This window comes from Bos grunniens, chromosome 5 (assembly GCF_055505025.1).
Source record: "Bos grunniens cultivar Pamir isolate PY7600 chromosome 5, Bosgru_T2T1.0, whole genome shotgun sequence".
Classification (NCBI taxonomy): Eukaryota; Metazoa; Chordata; class Mammalia; order Artiodactyla; family Bovidae; genus Bos; species Bos grunniens.
The window spans coordinates 110,263,941-110,285,926 of NC_141169.1; the positions used below are offsets into that span (position 1 = coordinate 110,263,941).

A 21,986-nucleotide genomic window follows, 5' to 3' on the forward strand; every position below is an offset into this window, starting at 1 on the left:
CGACCCCAACCAAACAAAGGTTAAAAGGCCTTGAACTAGATGAAAGATTTAAGTTGGCCTTGAATAGGGGAACCAGAGGCTAGTTTCATGACATGAGATCCCCTGGATCAGGAGTTAGAAAACTTGAATTCTTATGCTTGTTTTGCTACTGCTGCCTCTGTGACCTTCGGCAGGTCAAATAGCCTAATGGTGAAGGACACTTGTATAGCACTTTGTACATTTTCCAAATGTTTTCTCATTTTGTCCATCGTCATCATTAATCATTACTGGGAATTAGCAGTTTTGCAGATGAGGAAATTGGAAGTTGAGACAGGCTAAGTTTCTTGCATAGACTCTCACCTGGATCTTAGGTTCTTTGATACCAAATTCTTTGCTGGTGCTGCTATATCACACAGCTTCTACTTTAGTTTTCATTATGTATAAAAATGAAAGGCTGGACCTAGAAGTAATGGCCAAGATTTCACAGTGCAGATCTAGAGTTCTTCGGCTCTTAATAATGAGGGGGTACAAAAGATCCTTTTAAAGGATCTGTATTCTGCTGAATACAGAGGGACAAGTTCATGATTTCATTTGGTTCTTTCAGCAAATACTTATTGAGCATCCACTATGTGCTAGATGCAGTATATTAAGTGCTTGGAGATACAGATGTGAACATAACACAAACACTCCTCCTTTAGTGGAAGGAGACAGATAATAATAAACTGGCACAGAGAGGGCCAAGTTGGGGGGGGTTACAATTTAAAATAGGGTGATTAGACGTGGGAGGGGTTTCTTTGGTGGCTCAGACAGTGAAGAATCTACCTGCAGTGCAGGAGACTTGAGTTTGATCCCCTGAAAAGGTTGGGAAGATCCTCTGGCGAAGGGAATGGCTGCCTGCTCCAGTCTCCTTGCCTGGGAAATCCCACGGGCAGAGGAGTCTGGTAGGCTGCAGTGCATGGGATTGCAAAGGTGTGGGTGGCCTCACTGAGAAGATGGCATTTGAGCAGGACTGAAGGAAATAGGGGACTTAAAATTATTTAAAAACTAGTAGTTTGTGGGACTTCCCTAGTGGTCCAGTGGTTAAGACTGCGCTTCACTGCAGGGTGTCAGGGTTACCTGGTCAGGGAACCCACGTGCTGCATGGTGCAAAAATTAGTAGTTACAATGATCTATTGAACGGAAAATACCAGATGATCAGTGTCTCCTGAAGACTCAGGATATGCTCCTCCTCTGAGGAGGAAAGCCCAAGAACAGGATGTGAATAACAGAGGGTAGGTTTTGAAACCTGAAAGGGGGGACTGCTCCCTCAGAGTGTAACTCCCCCAAGGTGAACCCTGGATCCCATTCTGCTTATACCAGTGTCTTAAAGGGGAAGTCGTTGTCTTCGTTTTCATTTGCCTGTTCGAGAAGCTTCAAAAGGGTAGAGATTCTCCAGTTGTGGAAAGGGCAGTAACCTCTCATCTCTGAAGGACAACTCATGTTAGCATGTGGCTTGCTTTACCACGGAAGTTCAGTTCGGTCTTGCTTAATTTTCTGGAACACAGTGAGGAAGCCCAAAATACGACTTGGCAACATGGCAGCATTCGGTACAACCGACCGTCTGCCCTTTGATCAGGAGAGGCTGAGGGCTGAATTCCAGTTTGTTTTTTTTAAGGGGCTGGCTTTTTGTGGTGTGTTGGGTTGGGGATAAGAATGAGGAGCTCTGGCATTGCTGGAAAACTGCCAGTGCACACGGTGGTTTAGATAAAAAGTGGGTGTGGACAGAGTCCAGGGGGACAGAAGGCACAGTTTCTAACTAGATGGCCTTAGATATAGTTGATGGGATTGAAGGTACTTGTCAAAGGAATCATGCAGAGAGCCAGAAACCTGGACTGTGGACCCACCTCTGTCATTACCTGGTGCTGCGATTTTAGGCAGATCATTTGGTTTCAGATGCCCTATCTATAAAAAGACAGTTGTGGACTAGGTGATTTCTAGGATGTTCCTCTGGCCAAAGTGCCGTGATTCCCCTGAGATGTTTCTCAGCATGCAAGGCACAGGTAGCTGATCCAAAAAGTTTTCCTGAGCTCATTGGTTAGGGCCAGGTGGCTCAGACAGTAAAGAATCTGCCTGCAAAGCTGGAGGACTGGATTCCTGGGTTGGGAAGATCCCTTGGAGAAGGGAATGACAACCCACTCCAGTATTCTTGCCTGGAAAATCCTATGGACAGAGGGGCCTGGCAGGTTACAGTCCATGGGGTAGCCAAAAAGAGTCCACTGAGTGACTAACACTTTCACTTTCTTTTTTTATATGCTGTGTTGGGGTCCCTATCTTAGAAATTAATTTTGTACCAAACTAAAGCAGCAAATCCACACTTCATGTCTTCATAGATTATATGAGTTTGTCTTTCTGTGGAAATCCTGTCTGCAAATACATTACGTTGACGGTAGCTTCAACAGTGAAGCTGTTGATATTGATATTTTCACTGTCTTCGAGGTCCTTTCAAACTAATATTTTGTATTTTGGGATTATGAGAAACTCGGGAAGATGAAGGTCTTAAATTGTGTTCTTTCCCCTGCACTTCTATTTATTCACTTAAATTGAATATCGTTCAACACGTAGAACTTTGAATGGAGGCGGGTAAAAGTTTTGGTCTGGGGCTGATGGCGAAGCTTTCCAGGCAGCTGTGCCCCCCTTCCCTGTATTTTCCTGTTTCACAGGACTCTGTTCCTTGAATGCTTTTATATTGTTTTCTCTACAGGAGCCTGTAACAAATACTTGTTTATTCTGGAAAACAAACTTGTTTATTCTGGAAAACAAACTTGTTTATTCTGGAAAACTCTGGAATTCTCTTTCTTTGATTTAGACAGGAGTCTTCAGGTGGTGGTACTGAGCTCAGGATTCTCCCAGCCTTGTTGCATCAGGGTATTCAGTGCTGACCACTGCTGCGTGTGTCGCGGTGATGCCTCCTGTCCCTGAAGAACACTGGGCCCTGAGGTGGGGGGACTCCTCCCCATAGGGAGTCATGTTCTGGATGTAATGTTTTATTGTGTAGGGTTGAAGGGATTTATTTATGCCGACTTTGCTGTCATCAGCCCGGGAAAACAGTTCAGTCGCTCAGTCGTGTCTGACTCTCTGCTACCTCATAGACTACAGTACACCAGGCCTCCCTGTCCATCACCAACTCCCGGAGTTTAGTCAAACTCATGTCCATCAAGTTGGTGATGGCATCCAACCATCTCATCCTCTGTCGTCCCCTTCTCCTTTCGCCTTCAATCATTCCCAGCATCAGGGTCTTTTCCAGTGAGTCAGTTCTTCGCATCAGGTGGCCAAAGTATTGGAGTTTCAGCTTCAGCATCAGTCCTTCCAATGAATATTCAGGACTGATTTCCTTTAGGATTGACTGGTTGGATCTCCATGCAGTCCCAGGGACTCTCAAGAGTCTTCTCCAACACTGCAGTTCAAAAGCATCCATTCTTCGGCACTCAGCTTTCTTTATAGTCCAGCTCTCACATCCATACATGACTACTGGAAAAACCAAAGCTTTGATTAGATGGACCTTTGTTGGCAAAGTAATATCTCTGCTTTTTAATTTGTTGTCTAGGTTGGTCATAACTTTTCTTCCTAGGAGCAAGCATCTTTTAATTTCATGGCTTCAGTCACCATCTGCAGTGATTTTGGATTTAGCCCCCCAAAATAGTCTCTCACTGTTTAGATTGTTTCTCCATCTGTTTACCATGAAGTGATGGGACCAGATGCCATGATCTTAGTTTTCTGAATGTTGAGCTTTAAGCCAACATTTTTACTCTTTCATTTTCATCAAGAGGCTCTTTAGTTCTTCACTTTCTGCCATAAGGGTGGTATCATCTGCGTATCTGAGGTTCTTGATATTTCTCCGGCGATCTTGATTCCAGCTTGTGCTTCATTCATCCTGGCATTTTGCATGATGTACTCTGCATATAAGTAAAATAAGCAGGCTGACAATATACAGCCTTGATGTACTCTTTTCCCAATTTGGAACCAGTCTGTTGTTCCATGTCCAGTTCTAACTGTTGCTTGTTGACCTGCATACAGATTTCTCAGGAGGTAGGTCAGGTGGTCTGGTATTCCCATCTCTTTAAGAATTTTCCAGTTTGCTGTGGTCCACACAGTCAAAGGCTTTGGCATAGTCAATAAAGCAGAAGTAGATGTTTCTCTGGAAGTCTCTTGCTTTCTCAGTGATCCAAGGGATGTTGGCAGTTTGATCTCTGGTTCCTCTGCCTTTTCTAAATCCAACTTGAACATCTGAAGTTCATGGTTCATGTACTGTTGAAGCCTGGCATGGAATATTTTGAGCATTACTTTGCTAGCTTTTGAGATGAGGGTAATTGTGTGGTAGTTTGAGCAATCTTTGACATTGCCTTTCTTTGGGATTGGAAAGAAAACTGACCTTTTCCAGTCCTGTGGCCACTGGTGAGTTTTCCAAATTTGCTGGCATATTGAGTGCAGTGCTTTGACAGCATCATCTTTTAGGATTTGAAATAGCTCAACTGGAATTCCATCACCTCCACTAGCTTTGTTCATATTGATGCTTCCTAAGGCCCACTTGACTTCACATTCCAGGATGTCAGGCTCTAGGTGAGTGATCACATTATCGTGATTATCTGGGTCATGAAGATCTTTTTTGTATAGTTTTTCTGTATATTCTTGCCACCTCTTAATATCTTCTGCTTCTGTTCGGTCCATACCATTTCTATCCTTTATCGAGCCCATCTTTGCATGGAATGTTCCCTTGGTATCTTTAATTTTCTTGACGAGATCTCTAGTCTTTCCCTTTCTATTCTGTTTCTATCTGGGAAACAGATCCTTTAATTCTTTTCTTAGGGCTTCCCTGGTAGCTCAGTTGATAAAGAATCCACCTGCAATGTAGGAGACCTGGGTTCGATCCCTGGGTTGGGAAGATCCCCCCTGGAGAAGGGAACGGCTACCCACTCCAGTATTCTGGCCTGGAGAATTCCATGGACAGGGGAGCCTGGCAAGATTCGGTCCACGGGGTTGCAAAGAGTCGGACACGACTGAGTGACTGATACACAAACACACCCCTACACACATACACACACCCTTACACACCTGCCCCACCCAAAATCATTTAGGGGAAGAGAACAGGTTGGGGGGCTGTCCAGAGGGAGCCGCGATGCCACCTGTGCCATGTTGGGGGGCTGTGGAGAGGGAGCCCCGACGCCGTGCATACCTGAAGGCGGCCCTCTCTCAGCCCTCTTGTGGGACTGAAGCCAGGGGTGGTGAGCGTGCGTGTGCGCGCGCGCGCCCGCATGTGCGTGCGGACAGTGAGTGTGTGCGCCCCTGTGTGGGGACTGAGCTCCTCAGGCAGTACGAGGTGTGTAATTTAGGCAGAACCTGGGCCTTCTGTGCGGCCTTGGCTCTGGCGGCACCGCGGGCGTAGTGGATTCACACTGGGCATCATTTTAGCGGCAGGAAAGGTTGCGTGGTGGCGGTCTGAGCCGTCACGCACTGCGGGCCTCTGGGTGTGGAGTCAGGCCCTTCCGGCCGCGACTCTGATGTGGATCATCCACACACCCAGCGCATGCGGTTTATGTAGAAACGTTCGGAAGGCAGCGTTTGGAACCCTGACCTTGTGTGGCCTGGAAGATGGGTACTGGACACGTGTCCTGTCCTGTGCGTCTCACTGTCACAGTCATTTCAGCTTTGGCCCCGCCCAGCCTCTTAAATTTAAGCAAACTCTGGGAGATGGTGAAGGACAGAGGAGTCTGGCGTGCTGCATACAGCCCATTGGGTCGCGAAGAGTCGGACATGACTTGGAGACCGAACGTCAACAACACCCGCTTGGGCTTTCTTTGGGTGGCGTGTGGCCCTGGGACTGAATGTCATCACAGACTCTGCACCCTTCTGTGCTCCCCCGTGACCCGCAAGTAAGTGCTAACAGGCACTGATGGGGCCACGGTTATTCTAAACTGTTTATTATCTTTTTAATGTTGAACCTTCAAGTCACCTCCCATTAATAATTGCTAAGAATGGGGTATGTTCTTATAGCTGAGAGTGCTCTGAGCAGTCTGGTGGAGGGGAGAGTGTTTTTCTCTAGGCCAGTTGCTTTTGATGAACACCACTCCCTGAGTGGTCATTGTTTCAACAACAATACACTGAGGACAGTTGATTTGCTTGACAGAAAATGTGTTAAATTAGCAAATCTAGCAAATCTTTTCTCCCCCACCCCCATTGTGTCTCTTTTATTTCCCTGAAAGGTTGTGTTTGCAGAGTCTTCTAGGTGTGAGAGACAGTTTTTATAATCAGTTCTTTGTCTAGGGGACACTTAGATAGGGGAAAGGTGACTAAGAGAAACTTGTGTCATGATTAAGGGATTTAATTTTTTCTCCCTCTTAGGCTGGTATTGATTTGGGTTAGTATCCCACACATTGTTTCTGAAAGACCTATTCTCTCCTATTTTCCACTGTGCTGTTGAAGCAGGCACCCCAGCTTTCCTTACTGGATATTGGGGATTGGGAGGGGAATGTTCTAACAGTGTTGAGAATGCCTGGGTCCATATAGCTAGATTTTCATCACTTTTGATGGAGCACCTCTCTTCGTTATATATAACTGTACTTTAGAGTTGCATGTTACAGAAATCTAAAGTAGTAGTGAAATTACAAAGAAAAGTGGAATCTGAAATCCCAGGCAGTCTCCTTTCTCTGTTGTCACTTTTATTAATACTAACTGCCCCAGAATGATTGCAGAGCTAAGGGACTGGGTGCGGTTCTGCTGCTGCCCTGGGGAATTGGAGTAGTTGTGGGGGAGGAAAGGGTGGCTGGCTGGGTGGCAGCCGTGGCTTTAGGAGTTCAAAGGCCTCTGGGGTCCTGAGTGAAGTGCTTCCTGGAGAAGGCAGGGCTGGGAGGGGGTCACAGTGAGGAAGTCAGCGCAAGGAGATGAGAGTTCTCTTCTGTGGAGAGCTGCTGAAAGATGGAGGCAGGATGCTGCAGCAGGCCTGGAATGCCAGACCCGCTTGTGTGGATCTTTTTTATTCAGGCACTGAAGTTTGAGACAAGAATGATCTTAAAGTTTAGACAAAGAATGTCCTGAGTACTACGTGTTTTGATATCTAGGCTTAACTCTAGGAGTGGAGTGGGTGTAAAATGCTGCAGGTAGGGGTGACAGGAAGAAGAGACCTTTGTCGCTGGCTTTGAGTGGAACTAGATGGTAGTGTTGGGTGCATCAGGAAGGTGGTATGGGGTAAGGATGTTGGGGGCTGCAAGTGATGGGACGCTGCACTAAAAAGCAGGGTGGTTTGTCCTAGAACCTGGGGTCTGGAGGATCGTGGCAGGTGTGCTGCCCAGTGACGATGTCCTTAGGTGCCCAGGCAGCTGCCTGTGCATGGTTACAGGATGCTTGCACAGTTCTAGGGTCTGCATTGCTGAGCATTTCAGGGAAGTACAGGAAAATTACAATTTCAGTTGAAAACAGCCATTGGGTTGGTGATTTGAAGAGGCTAGAGATAGCATCACCATCTCAATGGGTATGAATTTGAGCAAACTCTCAGAGATAGTGCAGAACAGAGGAAGGAGCCTGGCATGCTGCAGCCCATGGGGTTGCAGAGTTGGACGCGACTTAGCAGCCAGTGAACAACAACAGCAAAAGCAAGAGATGGCATTAGAGAAGGCTGTTGGAGAGAGGATGAGGGAGCGGCTAAAACTGCATTTTCCTGGAATGAGAGAGGAAGAGAGCTCTCTAGGAGGCTTAAGAGAATGGTGGAAAAGAATGAATGTTTAAAAAAATTTTCATGAATAATATGCAATATAAGAAGAATCCTCAATTCCTCCCGTGTTAACATTTTAGTGCCTTACTGAAGAGGTGCATTGTGGGACAACCCTTCCCCGGCTTTTTAAAAGAGTCAGTTTCCAAATTTTCCTCCCTGTTTTGTGCTGGCAGTCCTCTTCACTCTTCTTCCCCTTCTGATTGTCGGAAGGTGGGGTGGTAGTGACCCCACCCCTAGCATTGCCAGTTGCTCCTTGTTTTAGCTTCCTGTTTAGGAAAATGAAAATGAAAATCTGGGCCCAGAAATGCACCCTTTTTATCATTAGAATTTTAGATTTGTTTATCTATTGATTGTTTGAAAGTCTCCAGTTCTTAGATTCTGTCTGTTAGTATTTAATGATCTGTAAGACTACTACTGATAGTGTAGCTGATGCTGAAGCTGAAACTCTATCCAATACTTTGCCACCTGATGCGAAGAGCTGACTCATTGGAAAAGCCCCTGATGCTGGGAAAGATTGAAGGCGGGAGGAGAAGGGGACGACAGAGGATGAGATGGGTGGATGGCATCACTGACTCAATGGACATGAGTTTGAGTAAACTCCTGGAGTTGGTGATGGACAGAGAGGCCTGGCGTGCTGCAGTCCACAGGGTCGCAAAGAGTCGGACACGACTGAGCGACTGAACTGAAGACTACTACTTAAATGGGACTCTGATCCTTCTGTAACGAGAGTTTATGTACAAACAGGATAGCTATCAGTGCGATGTGAAAGTCGTTCAGTTGTGCCTTACTCTTTGCGACCCCGTGGACTATACAGTCCATGGAATTCTCCAGTCCAGAATACTGAAGTGGGTAGCTTATCCCTTCTCCAGCAGATCTATCTGACCCAGGAATCGAACTGGGTTCTCCTGCATCGCAGGTGGATTCTTAACCAGGTGAGCTATGAGGGAAGCCCAGCAGTGTGATATGTTCTTTCTAATCACAGTTCCCCATGCCTGGGGGAGTAACAGCTCCACAGAAAGGAGTATTTCCTTCACTTATTTGTTTGTCTTATCTCCTTCCTGGCTGTACAAAAATTTTTGGAAGTTAATCTGACTGTTCTACCTGCCCTTTGCCCCCTTTCTCTCCTCCTGTGTCTATATTAAGTCTATATCCTGGCTGGTAACCTGACATCTTGCCTGAAAAGATGCACTGGATCAATCCCCATTCTTGGGATTGTAGTTTAGGAAATACAAGGGTTACCATGCTAGTGTGAAAAAGCATTTAGGTCACAACAAGAATCCTCTATGCAAACCAAACTCTTGCATTTGGAGGAGCAGAAATTAAGGGGATTAATAGGAAGACTTCAGCCTCCCCCTGCCACCGCCGCCACTGCTGTCCATCCTGCAGGAACCCCCAAGCATCTGGGGGAGTCTGCACTCCTTGCCCCCCAAAGAAGGGTATGTGCGTGTATTAAATATTTTATAAACATGGGCTCATGCTTTTACATACTCTCCAGATTCCTGTTTAATTCAGTTAACAATAATACACGATGTAGAATGCCCTTTCATAGCATACATTGTGACTTTAATAGCTTCGGAGCATTTATGGTCTGATTTTATTTAACCAATCCTCAATGGAGCATTGAGGTTTTATTTTTAGTTGTTTACTATCATAACAGCCATGGACAGAAAGATTTTTTTTCTACCCAAGATAGGACTAGTGTTTTTGTTCATTAGACTTCTCTTATTACTGTCTATGTTTGAAGTCTCATCTTGAATTTCATAGTCAATTTTTATCTTACATTTCATGACAAAAACTAACATGAATTTGGTGCCCACTATGGGTGCTCCAGGCACTGCTTAGTGTTTCTCATGTGTCAACTTATCTGTACTTTTTTTTAATTGAAATGCAGTTGACATATAACATGTTAGTTTCAAGTGAACAGCATAATGATTCCATATTTGTATATATTAAGGGCTGATCGCTGCAACAAGTCTAGCTAGCATTCAATACCACCTATAGTTACAAAATTTTTTTCTTGCAAAGAGAACTTTTTAAGATCTGTTCTCTCAGCAGTTTTCACATACCAGTCGTACAACACAGTATTGCTGACCACAGTCACCATGTTGTACATCCCATCCCCTTATGAAAGGAGATTTGTGCTGCTGGCCCGTTTACCCATCACACCACCTCTGCCTAGGAACCGCCTGTCTGTTCCCTGAGCGTAAGTTGCAGACACGATACACCTCACTTCTAAACGTTTCAGTGTTTTTATGCCTTAAAAAGGAATTCCCTTTAGCTCAGATGGTAAACAATCTGCCTGCAATGCAGGAGACCTTGGTTCTATCCCTGGGTCAGGAGGATCCCCTGGAGAAGGGGATAGCAACCCACTCCAGTATTTTTGCCTGGAGAATCCCATGGACAGAAGGGCCTAGCGGGCTACAGCCCATGGGGTTGCAAAGAGTCAACACAACTGAGTGACTAACGTATATACTATACTGCTGCTAAGTCACTTCAGTCGTGTCCAACTCTGTGCGACCCCATAGATGGCAGTCCACCAGGCTCCGCCATCCCTGGGATTCTCCAGGCAAGAACACTGGAGTGGGTTGCCATTTCCTTCTCCAATGCATGAAAGTGAAAAGTGAAAGTGAAGTCGCTCAGTCGTGTCGGACTCTTAGCGACCTCATGGACTGCAGCCTACCAGGCTCCTCTGTCCATGGGATTTTCCAGGCAAGAGTACTGGAGTGGGGTGCCATTGCCTTCTCGAGACTTTTACTTAGGAGGAAGCAAACACATTAATAAAATACATAAATACTCTCTAATGGCAATAAATTTTAAGGATAATTGACTTCACCATATCAGAGTTTACAAGTGGTTTTAGATCCCAATCCCAATAAACTCTAAACCAGAGGCAAGGTTGTATGGCTGAACAGAGGGAACCATGCATTGGGAGACTAGTCTGGCTATGACTAAAGTTCAACAGCTTTAAAATACAGACGTTTTCTTACATAGCCATAGTACAGTTATCAGAATCAGGAAATTAATACTGAATAAGATCTTTAGATATTAATGTGTAATTTATAGGTTTTTATGATTTTAAATTAAGTAGTATTTTAGAAATTATTTTGGTGGCTTGGGTTTTTAAGGTAGGATCATGTGTTTCATTTAGCCATTGGATCTCTTTCAGCTCTGTTAGCCTAGAGTAGTTTTTCAGTCTTTGTCTTTCATAACCTTGACCTTTTGAAAAGGAGACTGTCCCTCAATATGGGTTTGTTGTATGCACTCTCTTGATGAAATTGAGGTCCTGTGTTTTGGCAGGAGTGCTGAAGGAGCGGTGTGTCCTTAGGGCAGCAGATCAAGAGTCACGTGATGTCACTTAGTCCGATGGCGATGGTTATTATTATCATTGCTTGGTTTGAGGTGGTGTCTGCCAGCTCTCTCCGCTGTGAATTTACTGTCTTTCCCTTATAATAGGAGACATACCTGGTTGGGAGATGCTATGTAAATGTCCTGTTTACCATCAAAATTTCACCCATTTTAATCCTTGCACAGTGCTTTGCCTGAGTCAGTTATTACATAATAGTTGCCAAATTGTTATTTTCAAATTGTATCATTCTTTTCACACTTAAAAGTTGGCATTCATAATTTAATAAATAATTTTATTTAAATTTTATTTGTTTTAGCTTCTCTGGGTCTTTATGGCTTTGCTCTTCATTGCAGCGCATGGTCTTGTCACTGCAGTGGCTCCTCTTATGCCAGCACAGGCTCTAGGCGCACGGGTTTCGGTAGTTGCAACATGCAGGCTCCGTAGTGGCGACTTGTGAGCTCTAGAGCACAGGCTTAGGAATCGTGGTGCACGGGCTTAGGCGCTGAGGCATTTAGGATCTTCCCCGACCAAGGATGGAACCTGTATCCCCTGCATTGGCAGGCGGATTCCTCTCCACTGAACTGCCAGGGGAAGACTGGCGTTTATAGTTTTCACTCATAGATTTAAAAGTGTTTGATTCAAAACTGTTTCTAGTATCTGATTTTATAATTTTTTTTTCTTGAAAATTTCATCTAAAGTGGATAAACATTGATATACTAATATTTACAAAGTAAAATAATTTGTAAATGATAAAAAAAATTGTAAAGCTTCAGGTCTTTTTTCGTTATACTTAAAAATGTTTCAAATCTACAGTGAAGTTCAAAGACAAATATAGATGAGCCTTGCATACCTTTAGTTTAGATTCACCAGTTGTTAACATTCTACTTTATGTTTTCTTTTTTGATGAACCATTAGAAAGTAAGCTGGCAGTGTGATACTTTTCTCCTGAAATACTTTGCCATGCGCTTCCTAAGAATAGGGACCCTCTCCCACATGACTGCATCAGCATATTCACATTTAAGAAATTAACAATAATCCTGTAATATATCAATATCTGAATGTTGTCACTTGTCCCCACAGTGACTTTTATAGATGTTGTCCTTCACCTCTATCCTGGATTACATATTTGTTTGGTTTTGGGGATAGTTTTTAAGCAGATTGAAGCCAAGTCATTTATCCCAGTAATAGGGAAAAGTTGATCAAATGATTTAAACTTCAAGCTGTAAATATGTGAGGTGAAATAATAAGGAAAAAAGATTTCATTGGAATAATACTGGCTCCAGTCCAGGCAGTGCTCAAGGTGTGGACAAGACTCTCTGAGCCTCAGCTTCTTTGTTGGAGAGTTTTTTGCTCATTCCATAGGGTTATGCTAAGAGTCAAGTGTTCATTAACATTGTGTTTTAAAATCAGTTTTGTTGACTATAAATACAATAAACTTGCATCTTTTTTAAGTATGTAGTTTGAGTTTTGACCAATGCATGCACCCTTTTGAGTATCTTTACTTCAATCAAGATGTAGAACATTTTGAGGGAGTTTCCTTGTGGTCCAGTGGTTAGGACTCTGTGCTTCCACTGCTGAGAGCACAGGTTTGATCCTTGTTCAGGGAACTAAGATCCCACAAGCCGCATACCGCAGTCAAAAATCACCCGCAAAAATATAGAACATTTTTGTCACCACCGAATTTTCCTTGTGTCCCTTGGCAGTCACTGATCTGCTTTCTGTGACTGTAGATTAGTTTGCCATCCCTAGAATTTCACATAGATAGTCTCACAGTCCATGTTCCTTTGTATCTGGCTTTGGTCAGCATGATTTTGAGAGGCGTATTGTTGTGTGTCTCAGTTGTTATGAATATAAGTGCTTGTATATTCACTTACTGGAGAAGGAAATGGCAACCCACTCCAGCATTCTTGCCTGGAGAACTCACTGGACAGAGGAGCCCACGGGGTCACAGAGAGTTAGACACGACAGAGTGACTTCCACTTCGTATATTCACTTATAAGTCTTGGTGTAGATATTTGTTATCAATTCTTTTGAGTAAATAGCTAGCCATGGAATTGTTGGGTCATCTTAACTTTATAAGAAACTGCCAAATTGTTTTCCAAACAAATTTCTTTTTAAATTATTTCAATTAGTGTATACTTTATGCCGGAGAAGGCGATGGCACCCCACTCCAGTACTCTTGTCTGGAAAATCCCATGGACAGAGGAGCCCGGTAGGCTGCAGTCCATGGGGTCGCTCAGAGTCGGACTGAGCGACTTCACTTTCACTTTTCACTTTCATGCATTGGAGAAGGAAATGGCAACCCACTCCAGTGTTCTTGCCTGGAGAATCCCAGGGACAGGGGAGCCTAGTGGGCTTCCGTCTATGGGGTCGCACAGAGTCGGACACGACTGAAGCGACTTAGCAGCAGCAGCAGCAGCAGCAGCAGCAGCAGCAGCATACTTTATGCATGTTAACAGCCCCGTGTACATTCTGTGACTTTTTACGGTTGTGGAACGCTGTCACAGTCAAGGCGTAGAATAGCCCCGAGAACTTTGATCACGCGCCTTGGTAACTAAGCATTTCCTCTAGCCCTCGGCAGTCACTCATCTGTGTCACATAAATGGAACTGTACAGTGTGCAGCCCTTTGGGTTCCATGTCTTTACTTGGCAGAGTGCATTTGAGGTTAATTCCTGTTGTGGCATGTGTCAGCAGTTAGTTCTGTTTATTGCCAAATATTCCTGTGTTGGGACACACCGGTTTGTTTATCCATTCATCAGAAGACCATTTGAGCTAGTTCTAGTTTGGGCGATCATGAATAAAGTTGCCTAAGCGCTCATGTACAGGTGTCATTGTGACTACCGAGCAGCGGGATTGTTGAGTGCCGGAAAGTGTGCGGTTCCTTTGGAAAGCAGTGTGGTGGTTTCCGGCATTCCCTCCAGTTGTGCGTGAGCCTCAGTTCCTCTCTGTCTAGTGTGTTCTTGTCAGTGTGGTTTTGAAAACTGTCCTAATAGGTGTATACTGCTGTCTCGTTGTGTTTTGAATTGACATTTGCCTCATGACTAATTGTACCGAGTATTATTTGCCATCCACATACTTTGGAGAATTATCTTTTAAAATCCTTGCCCATTTAAAAAAAAAATCTTTTGCTCATTTAAAAAAATGGGTTTTCTTAATATTGAGTTTTGAGAGTTTCTCATGTATTTACAATAGAAGATCTTTATAAGGTGCATACTGAGAAAATATTTTCTTCTGTTCTAGGGCTTATCTTTAATGCTCTTAACAGTGTCTTTTTTTTTTTTTTGCCACGCGGCTTGGAGGATCTCAGTTCCACAACTAGGGATTGAATCCCTCCCACAGCTGTGAAAGCCAAGAATCCTAACCACAAGGCCACCAGGGAACTCCTCAACAGTGTCTCTTGAATAGCAGAATATTAAAATTCGAGAAATCAAACTTAACGGGTTTTTTTTTTTTTGGATCATGCTTTTGGTATTGTATTTAAAAAATCATAGCCTAACCCAAGATCACCAAGAATTTCTTTTGTGTTTTCTTCTAGAAGTTTTACAGTTGTGGTTTTATAGTTGCTTTTTGCATGTTTTGTTGATAGTGTATGAGAAGTATCTTTATAGCTCTTCATTTGATCTCTGAGAAGTAAGTGGTACTTTTCTACTTGCATAGAACTGTCTGGGACAGTCCAGAGGGCTAACCCTTAGAAGCAAAGTTCAGCTTAATTCTGGAGAATACAGAAATCATTTTATGTTGAAAAAGACATATCTTCATTCTGGGTTTGTGAAAGGGGATTTTCCTCAAAAGTTGGCTGCAGCGGGCTTTCCTGGTGTTTCAGTGGTTAAGAATCCGCCTTACAATGCAAGGGACATCAGTTAAGTCCCTGGTCCGGGAAGATCCCACATGGCGGGAAGCAAGAAAGCGCCTGTGCCAAACTACTGAGCCAGTGCTCTGCAGCCTGAGGCCACAACTACTGAGCCAGTGTGCCCTAGCTCCCCAAGCCCAGGTGCCCTAGAGCACGTACTCTGCAGCAGGAGATGCCAGTGCAAAGAGAAGCCTGCGCACTGCAGCTAGAGAATAGCTCCCACTCTCCGCAACTAGAGAAAGCCTGCATGCAGCAAAGGAGACCCGACACAGCCAAAAAATAAATAAATCTTAAAGAAAAATTGGCTGCAGTGGTGCTACAGAAGCATCAGCATTGTGTGTGTTAGCTGTTTCTCTGGAGGACGGAATTTGATGATGAAAATAAAGAGTAGATTATTGAGATAGTTGGTACACGATAATTTAAGAAACAAAAACAATTTGTTTATTTTGCATTCGGTTCCTCAAGTACTTAATGATTAATGGGATAAAAAGCTGTGAATGCAAACTCACATGCAGATTAGTACAAGTAAAACTGGAGAAATCTGAATAAGATCAGTGGATGTAGTTTGCTGGTGGCAGTATCATAGTTGTGCAAAATGTTGGTGTTGGAGGACACTGAGCAAAGTGCTCGGGTTTCTCTGTAGTATTTCTTACACCTGCATGCAATTATGACTGTATTAACTGGAGATGTATTAATACATGTTTTGTTACCAAAATGTTGTTGATTGGAGACATGTTGGTAGACTTGATACCATTGACATCATCGTGTAACATTGTTAGAGCTTCATATTGATCACGGGTTCATTATACAATTCAGTATTGTTATTATCATTCACATTTTGCTCCATTGGGTTTTTGCTCCAACCTTGTGTATATAATAGGTGTAAAATTTTCAAAAAATGACGTCACAAAATTTTGAGTGAAGAAACATTTTTTGGTGAATTTTATACAGATACTTTCTCTGATTGTCTGAGCAGCATATATACTACTGGTTTCTCAGAAGAGGATAGTTCTTCAGAATATAGTTCTGCTTCAGATGATGGGAATATTGTTGTTGTACAACTGCTCATTGGAAGTGATGGACAGGGAGGCCTGGTGTGCTACAGTCCATAGGATCGCAAAGAGTTGGACACGACTGAGCAACTGAACAGAACTGTTCACCTGCTAAGTCCTGTCCGACTCTTTGTAATCCCGTGGACTGTAGCCCACCAGGCTCCTTTGTCCATGGGGTTTCCCAGGCAAGAATATGGAGTGGGTTGCCATTTCCTCCTCCAGGGGAGGATACTTTACCGCTGAGCCTCCCGGGAAGCCCATACACACTGTGTATAAACATAAATAAGCACTTTTTAAATAATGCATAAAATGCATGGTCAGGCTCAGTTGTGTCTGACTCTCTGTGACCCCACGGACTGCAGCATGCCAGGATTCCCTGTCCATCACCAACTCCCAGAGCTTTCTCAAATTAATTTCCATCGGGGTGGTGATGCCATCCAACCATCTCATCCTCTTGTCCCCTTCTCCCACGTTCAGTCTTTCCCAGCATCAGGGTCTTTACCAGTGAGTCAGTTCTTCGCATTAGGTCGCCAAAGTACAGGAGCTTCAGCATCAGTCCTTCCAATGAATATTCAGGACTGATTACCTTTAGGATGGACTGGGTGGGTCTTCTTGCAGTCCAAGGGACTCTCAAGAATCTTTTCCAACATCACAGTTCAAAAGCATCAATTCTTCGGTGCTCAGCTTTCTTTATGGTCCAACTGTCATATCCATACATGACTACTGGAAAAACCATAACTTTGAGTAGATGGACCTTTGTTGGCAAGATGATGTCTCTGCTTTTAATACACAGTCTAGGTTGGTCATAGCTCTTCCAAGGAGCAAGCGTCTTTTAATTTTATGGCTGCAGTCACCATCTGCAGTGACTTTGGAGCTCAAGAAAATAAAGTCTGTCATTGTGCTCAAAATTCTCCAAGCCAGGCTTCAGCAATATGTGAACCGTGAACTTCCTGATGTTCAAGCTGGTTTTAGAAAAGGCAGAGGAACCAGAGATCAAATCGCCAACATCCGCTGGATCATAGAAAAAGCAATAGCGTTCCAGAAAAACATCTATTTCTGCTTTATTGACTATGCCAAAGCCTTTGACTGTGTGGATCACAATAAACTGTGGAAAATTCTTCAAGAGATGGGAATACCAGACCACCTGATCTGCCTCTTGAGAAATTTGTATGCAGGTCAGGAAGCAACAGATAGAACTGGACATGGAACAACAGACTGGTTCCAAATAGGAAAAGGAGTTCGTCAAGGCTGTATATTGTCACCCTGTTTATTTAACTTATATGCAGAGTACATCATGAGAAACGCTGGACTGGAAGAAACACAAGCTGGAATCAAGATTGCCGGGAGAAATATCAATAACCTCAGATATGCAGATGACACCACCCTTATGGCAGAAAGTGAAGAGGAACTCAAAAGCCTCTTGATGAAAGTGAAAGTGGAGAGTGAAAAAGTTGGCTTAAAGCTCAACATTCAGAAAATGAAGATCACGGCATCCCGTCCCACCACTTCATGGGAAATAGATGGGGAAACAGTGGAAACAGTGTCAGACTTTATTTTTGGGGGCTCCAAAATCACTGCAGATGGTGACTGCAGCCATGAAATTAAAAGACGCTTACTCCTTGGAAGGAAAGTTATAACCAACTTAGATAGCATATTGAAAAGCAGAGACATTACTTTGCCAACAAAGGTTCGTCTAGTCAAGGCTATGGTTTTTCCTGTGGTCATATATGAATGTGAGAGTTGGACTGTGAAGAAAGCTGAGCGCCAAAGAATTGATGCTTTTGAACTGTGGCGTTGGAGAAGACTCTTGAGAGTCCCTTGGACTGCATGGAGATCCAACCAGTCCATTCTGAAGGAGATCAGCCCTGGGATTTCTTTGGAAGGAATGATGCTAAAGCTGAAACTCCAGTACTTTGGCCACCTCATTCGAAGAGTTGACTCATTGGAAAAGACCCTGATGCTGGGAGGCAGGAGGAGAAGGGGACGACAGAGGATGAGATGGCTGGATGGCATCACTGACTCGATGGACGTGAGTCTGAGTGAACTCCAGGAGTTGGTGATGGACAGGGAGGCCTGGTGCGCTGTGATTCATGGGGTCGCAAAGAGTTGGACATGACTGAGCGACTGATCTGATCTTATCTGATCTGATTTGCCATGAAGTGATGGGACCAGATGCTGTGATCTTCAGTTTTTGGATGTTGAGTTGTAAGCCAACGTTTTCACTCTTCTCTTTGAATTTCATAAAGAGGCTTTTTTTTTAGTTCCTCTTGCTTTCTCCGTAAGGATGGTGTCATCTGCATATCTGAGGTTATTGATATTTTTCCTGGGAATCTTGATTCCAGCTTGTACTTCATTCCTCCAGTCTGGCATTCCCATGATGTACTCTGCATGGAAGTAAAATAAACAGGGTGACAGTATACAGCTTTGACGTTCTTTCTCAGTTTGGAACCAGTCCATTATTCCATGTCCGGTTCTAACTGCTGCTGCTTGACCTGCGTACAGATTTCTCAGGAGGGAGGTGAGGTGGTCTGGTATTCCCATCCCTTTAAGAATTTTCCACAGTTTTTGTGATCCACACAGTCAAAGGCTTTTTATCGTACATACATCATGATATTTCATTCTTAAATATTTCAGCATACATTGCCTAAGAACAATATAAAAATAACATTCTCCTTTACAGCCACAATACTATTAATACTTATAAGGAAAATTAAAAAGTTTCATAATATAACTTTATCATATTTATAGTATTATCTAATCTGATATTCAGTTCCTCCCCCTGCCTCCATCAGAAAAATATCTTTCATTGTTGGTTTGGTTTTGGTCAAGGTTTCTTGCATTGCACCTGGATATTGTTTAATTTCTTTTCATCTAGAGTAGTCCTCCTGACTTTCTGCTTTTTATAACCCTTTGATGAGTGTCAGTCAGTTGTCTTACAGAATGTTACATGTTTTGAATTTTTCTCTTAACTCAAGATTAGATTCAAGTTAAACAGTTGTAGCAAGATTGTTTCATATGTGTCCGTGGGTACTTACTATTTCATGTGAGAAGCTGCTGTGATTTCAAGTTGTTACTGTTGAAATCAGTTGTGTCGGACTCTTTGCAACCTCATTGTCTGCAGTGTGCAGGCTTCTCTGTCCTTCACTGTATCTCCTGGAGTTTGCTCAAACTCATGTCCGTTGAATTGGTGATGCCATGCAGTCATCTCATTCTCTGTCAGCCTCTTCTCCTCCTGCCCTCAGTCTTCGCTAGATTCAGGTGAGTTGGCTCTTCTCATCATGTGACCAAAGTGTTGGAGCTTCAACTTCAGCATCATTCCTTCCACTGAATATTCAGGGTTGACTTCTTTTAGGATTGATTGGTTTGATCTTTTTGCAGTCCAAGAGGCTCTCAAGTCTTCTTCAGTATCACAGTTCGAAAGCTTTTTTATGGTTCAGGTCTCACGTCCGTACATGACTACTGGAGAACTGTAGCTTTGACTATACAGGCCTTGGTCGGCAAAGTGATGTTTCTGCTTCTTAATGTGCCATCTAGATTTGTCAGCTTTCCTTCCAAGGGGCAAGCATCTTTTACTCTCAGTGACCGCAGTCGCCATCCGCAATGATTTTGGAGCCCAAGAAAATAAGATCTGTCACTGTTGCTCCCTCCCCTTCTGTTCGCCACAGAGTGCTGGCGCCAGATGCCGTGATCTTCCAGCTGAGTTTTAAGCCAGCTGTTTACTCTCTCCTTTCATCTTCATCAAGAGGCTTTTTAGTTCCTCTTCACTTTCTGCCATCAGGGTGGTGTCATCTGCATATCTGAGGTTGTTGGTATTTCTTCTGGCAATTTTGACTCCAGCTTGTGCAGCCTTGAATCCAGCCTGGCATTTCATATGATGTACTCTGCATATAAGACAAACCAACAGGGTGATAGTTGATTCGGCAGTACATATACTAAAATTGGAAGAATATACAGAAGATTAGCATGGCCCCTGTGCAAGGATGACACGCAGATTTGTGAAGCATTCCGTATTTTTGCTCGATGACAACCTAGAGGGGTGGGATGGGGAGGGAAGTGGGGGGACATGGGTGCTTATGGCTGACTCCTGTTAATGCTCAGTAGAACCAATGCAATACTGTAATGCAATTACCTTCAATTAAAAATAAATAAAAGTAAATGAATAAATATTTAAAACAAAAAATAAGCAGGGTGACAGTACATAGCCTTGACATACTCCTTTCCCAAGTTTGAACCATTGTTCCATGTTTGATTCTGACTGTTGCTTCTTGACCTGCATACAGGTTTCTCAGGAATTAGGTAAGGTGGTCCGGTATTCCCATCTCTTTAAGAATTTTCCACAGTCTGTTGTGATCCATATCACAACAAGGCTTTCGCATAGTCAGTGAAGCAGATGTGTTTTGGATCACTGCAAACTTTCCCCCGAGCCGTGAGTAGGACTGTTCCTTCCATGACCGTCTTTTCATGTAAACATTAGTTGTGTGTGTGCCTGCGTGCTCAGTCGTGTCCGACTCTGCGCGACCCCATGGAATGTAGCCTGCCAGGCTCCTCTGTCCATGGGATTTCCCAGGCAAGAGTACTGGAGTGGGTTGTCATTTCCTTCTGCAGGGGATCTTCCTGACCCAGGGATCAAACCCACATTTCTCGTGTCTCCTGCATTGGCAAGCGATTTCTTTACCACTGTGCCACCTAGGAAGCTGTTTACTGTTAGTGATATTTATTTTGATCACTTGGGTAGGGAAATTTATTGTTTTTGTTTTGTTTTTTTATTTTTATTTTTTTTATCAGAGAGTGTTTATTACTTTACAATATTGTATTGGTTTTGCCTACATCAACAGGTAGGGAAATTTATATTTTAGATTGAGAAGAAGAGAAACCTACTAATATCACTCAGGCAGCTTACCCTTGAGAGGAGGAGAGCTCTGTACACTGACAGGTGCCAGAAAGTAAAGTAAAAGACTTAGTCACTGCCCACAAACTCTGAGAGAGAAGGGGAGATATTATAGAGGTAGATGTTCAAATAGACTATTGTAGTACAGTATTTGTGAAATGAAAGTGTGCAAAATACAGCAGAAGCTAGTAGCTTTACAAAAAAAATAGCTGAGCCTGTTGGGGGATGGGTGTAGGGGAATTGGGACGGTTTCACAGCTTCCTTAGCCTGGAAGGCTGGGTAGAGAATTAACAGGTGCATAGGTACAGAGAGAGGGTCACTTAGTAGGATGGCAGGCCATGTGGAAGGGAGGAAGAGACTGTGCCAGAGAGGGGATGGCACTGTGGAACCATCTGCAAGGTTGATGGGGGTACAGGAGATGAGGCTCAGTTAGTGCTGAGGTGATGGTTAGATAGGAAGGTTATTTGATTTTATTCTGAAGTCGGGGTTTTCAAACTTTTAAAGCTGTGAATCACTTTGTTAAAAGGAAATTTTATGCGGGAACTCAGTATATAAAACAGATAAAAATAGAGCACTGTTTGAAAAATTGCCATAGGTGATGAGCTATTCTAGTTTGAGCAGGAGAATGTTGTGATTTATAGTGTTTAGAGCAGGATGGCTTATAGTCAGTGTGCAGAAAATATTTGTTGACTGAATGGAAAGTAGAGTTCAGTTCCCTCTTAGTACAGAGGCAGCAGGTTGGAACTAGAAAGGCAGCCACCAGGCTGTCCAGTTGCCTTGGTGAGCGCTGCTGACCCAAGCTGGAGATTGAATGGGGCTTCGGGTGAGGGTTGGACACAGAGTTGGTTGGACAGTGGCTTGAAGAGACTAGTACTGGACCCAGTTCCATCCCCAGGGGTGTGTCATCCCCAGAGTGTTCTGGGAATTTGTGGAGGCCTTTTGGTGCCAGAGGTCAGAGGCAGCACTGGTGGAGAGAGGATGGGCGTGGGGGTGCTAGGCGTCACACGTCCAGCCTGAGGTCTTTCATGCAGGTAAAGGAAAAACTGGGATTTAAATCCAAACTTACGGTTTTACCTGTCAACAAGGGTAGTTTTTGCAGTGTTTAAACAGGTACCAAGATTTTTAGTAG

The 21,986-nt window shown here is 43.6% G+C and overlaps 1 protein-coding gene and 1 non-coding gene across 11 annotated transcripts in view; both read left to right on the forward strand.

The window, feature by feature from the left end:
• Positions 1-21,986, forward strand: part of CECR2 (CECR2 histone acetyl-lysine reader) — a 119,844-nt gene that overhangs the window by 6,064 nt on the left and 91,794 nt on the right. The window lies entirely within an intron of this gene.
• On the forward strand, positions 19,875-19,984 carry LOC147373017 (U6 spliceosomal RNA). Its single transcript, XR_015165007.1, has one exon. It is a non-coding gene; the product is annotated as a U6 spliceosomal RNA (small nuclear RNA).